Source organism: Rhea americana, unplaced genomic scaffold (assembly GCF_003343005.1).
Source record: "Rhea americana isolate MKP2758 unplaced genomic scaffold, rheAme1 scaffold_2, whole genome shotgun sequence".
Taxonomy (NCBI): Eukaryota; Metazoa; Chordata; class Aves; order Rheiformes; family Rheidae; genus Rhea; species Rhea americana.
The window spans coordinates 2,329,071-2,333,203 of NW_028186149.1; positions in this window are offsets into that span (position 1 = coordinate 2,329,071).

Here is a 4,133-nt window from a genome sequence, read left to right on the forward strand (position 1 = left end):
TTCCTCGAGCAGCACACCAACCTCCTGATCCGAGGCGGTTTTGCCGGTAGGGCTGCACCTTCGCCCCCGGCGCCCGCTGCCCTCGCCGCAGCCCTGAGCGCCCTGCCCGCGCCTCCCGCGGCGGGCCGCGGTGCTCCGGGGGCGTGGGCGCGAGGTGGGCGCTTTCCCTTTTTAATGCCTCTCTCTCTGTAAGTAAAAATATCGCCCCCCGAAGCGCGCTGTGGCTCGGCGGATAAGTATGGAGCCTTTTGTTGTTGTTGTTGGATCGTGTTGTAATTTTTCAGAACAGGGGTGCCAGTGCAACTTGCACTGTAGCGCAAACGAACTCAGAAAGAGAGAGGAAGATAAAATGAATTTAAATTCCAAAGGGATTTCAGTGCTGGTTTCCTAGTCCCCGAGTCAGCAATGTGTTTGTGAAAATTCAGCCTTTTTGTCTCTTAGAAAAAAAGGGCTAAATCTACATCGGTGGCCCAGTCTAGGTTTGCTATTCTTTGCATTTTCTATTCAAGTGAATGAGAGTGAATGAAGTGGCCTGGGACCCTTTATTTGATCTACTCAATTGCATAAAGTGACAGAATTCTAATATATTTGTTTAATGCTCTTCAATGGGGCTTTCACTTTCTAGCTTGCAAATGAAGCCTCGATCTGCAAAGTTCTGTCCTTTTTTTTTTCCTACTTTTTTTTTTTTTTTTTTTTTTCTGGCAGAGAGACCATATTTCATAACTTGGGCCACGGTTTGAAGTGATTTCGAGAGGAGTTTTAGACTCGAAAAGTGGGAAATAAAGAAACAGATGTGAAGTTATTGTAAATTCTTATAGTGGGCTCTGAGGCTATTGTAAGCCCACTGCAGGCGGTCCAAAGCCTCTCTTTTTCATGCTGTAATTGAAACATATTAATTAGATAATTTGTTGTTAGTTTAAAAGAAACAAATACAGCCCCTCCGAAGCTTTACAGCCGCTTTTCCTTTTTGCTAATAAAAACAAAAACAAAAAAAGTGACATTTATATTAAGATTCAAAGATAATTCTGCACTGACGCTGGTGAAGCAGCGAAGTTTTTGCTGCCTTTCCCAAGGAGCACTTTGGAGGAAAGGCTTGCTCATGAAATACYCTCTCATGGGTCGCTGGGGATTTCTTTTCTCTCTACCTGGCAGAGATTGCCCTTCCCCGCCAGGCACGATCCCCAACCACACTTACCAGCGACCGAGAGAAAATAAATATTCTGGGCGAGAAAGATCCTAGCTACTTTCAATAGAGGATTCAGTCCTGCGGGGTGGTGTCTTGTCACACGTCGAGGAAAAAAATAAAAGAAAGGGGAAAAAAAGAAAAAAAGGGGGGGGGGAGGAATATACTGACTAGAATGGATTCACATACCATGCACTGAAATGCAGCAGAAATCCGAGTCGCCAAGCACGACTGGGTTTCCTGGCGTACCTTGCACAGCCAGGCTCACGCAGTCCTTCCTGGAGAAAAGAGCCTTTTGCCTGCAGCGAACAGTTTCCTTGCATCTAATACGTTTAGTGGATAGTGTCTTAGTGGCATAAATAAATAAATAAGAAAAACGACCCTAGCCATATCTCTGAACCTGACGCTGAGCTCGATCGAGGCTGGTCCCGTCGCCCCCCTTCGTCCCTTCCCTCCTCACTGTTGTCTCTTGCCGGTTTATTTCAGATCTGTGTTTATTGACATTGGACTTGAGCCATTAGGGAGATTTAACAAGTCAAAGCAGTAAATTCAAGCGACGCACTGAACTGCGTTATTTGTTTGAAATAAGCACCTAACTATTTCCCAGAGTGCGGCAGATGCGCGGCTGGGCGCGGCGGCGCAGGCTGCGCGGGCGAGGTAGCTCCGCGGCTTGGGCAGCCCGCGGACATGGCGAAGACGAAGAGGAAAGGGGGACTTTGCAAGCTGAGTTGCCATTCTTACTATCGGGTTGCGTAGCGAGGCATCTCTTGCACCTTTTGAAAATGTTTTGCTTTGGGGCATAATCTTTTCAGATCATTATCTCAGCTGATTACATATAATTTTAAAAGTGCAGCTTCATCTTCTTAGCTGAGCTCAGATTTCGTCTTTGAGGATTATTCTAACTGCTAGATATTAAGAAAAAATAGGAAGGAAAAGAAGAAAATATCCTCGTCGTTTAAAAGTATAGGTCATCGCTTGTTTACGAAAAGTTTGTCGAGTTATGTGTCCATTGATCTGGTGGTAAGTTTTGAGTGCTTTCTTTAGCTGATCATGTTGATATAATCGTGGGTTGGACTTGATGAATGAGTTCAGTTGTCCCCCATCTGACAAGCTTTAGCAGCTTCATGCATTTTAATCAGCCCAATGATTCATGTATTTTCCACCTTTTTTCTATGTGTGGGATCCATCCTCTTTTTAAAAAAATGGTCTCAACTGGATAAATTATCCTCTTTAATCTTAAAACTTTTGCAAGAACCTCGCTATATGTATTTAAGGAAGTGGAGGCGTCACTTGCTCTGTTTATGGTCTAGAAATTCAGATAGCAATCAAGCAGGGATAAATCTCCTTGAAGTCACGGAGGTGGAATTACTGAAGCCTGGGCGCCCATTAGAATACAATGGCGGGTTCTTTTTAATAAGCGTTTAAGTGTCCAGTTGTCTTGTGACTGTTTTGTTTGCACAAACCTCTAAGAGACTAATTTACTAATTTCACTAGATTACTAGTATCATTTTCAACAATTGCAGAATCTTTGCAAAACCTTAAAATAATTGAAGAACCCCACGGGAAAGTCTCGGGATCCAGTTTTCATTGTAGCTACACTGACCTTACTTTTAGAAAGTGGCTGTGTATTGATTTACAGGAAGACGAATAAAAATAATGAGTGTTACAGCTTCCAACACACCACTTCTTAAAACTGTGATTAAAAGATTTTTGGTATGCTTCGTGCTTGTAAGAAAAAAACACAAATGACAAAAAAAAAAAAAAACAGTATTCTGAGACTTAAAAAGAAAATAATTCTTTAAAGTTTTTTTGTCTTGTATGTTCACTCTATATTGTAGAAGTTCACTAGTTTTATCCTTCCTAGAGAAATTTAACTGACTGTAAATAAGCGATAAATATGTGCCCACATGTGCATATATGCAATATGTGGATATATTCAGTATAGCTGTATATGATACGGAAATGCATATATGTGTGTGTGTGTGTATTTGTATAGACAAAATACAGAAAACACACTTATGTATATTATTTCCATTGATAGTGACTATTTTATCTAACATGTTGCAGTGTGTTAATAATTGTATTCATAGCAACCTCATGTGAAAATGCTATATAGGTTATCTAAATATCGAAATAATGTCATTCCTTTTTCATGAACTGATGGTCTTACTTTTCTTGTGTAAACTCTTCAAAAAGACAACTAAGAAACTAAATGCATTTACATATTTTAATGAGAAAATATTATTTGAACGACTAGGTTCATAATTTAATGTAGACACTTTTTTAACCTTTGTCTTAGAACACACATGCTGGGAACAAGAACATCAATATTTAAAACGTCATGCTTTTTCTGTACAGGACAAAAAAAGTTGAGAGGAATTTCTTTACAGCCTCGATAGACACTAACGCGTTTTGTGGGTGTATTTTTTTTTTCTTTAACTTAAGCAGTTCACAACAGAACAACAGTTCAGTTTCCAGCAAACTACCTAAAACTAGAAAGGAGTATATCAAACAAAAGTGCATTTTACACATTTTATAATCATTCCTATTCACAAACATTTACAGCTTCCCTAGCCCCCTCTCTGCTTGTTTGCAAWGCTCCGGCGGAAATCAGGGTTACCTCCGCAGTTTGGACCTGCTGCTGTGATACTTCACGATTTACCAGTGACTGCAGCAGCTTCTCGTAAGCTGCGCTGGGCTGTGTGCTTGGTGACGGATTTACTTTTATTATTAATTTGTTTCTAAGCTATGAAATAAACAGCTACCAGACTGAAAAATAACCAACCCCCCAGGTTCCCAAACCTTCAAACTATTCAAGAGGTCAACAGACAAATTAACTTCTCTCTCTCCTCCGCCCGAAACCTACAGGAAGCGTTCACGGTACAACAGGTCCTGCGGAGGGAGCTCCGCTGATGGCCCGCGCGCACGGCGAGGCGGGCGCGGCGCTGCC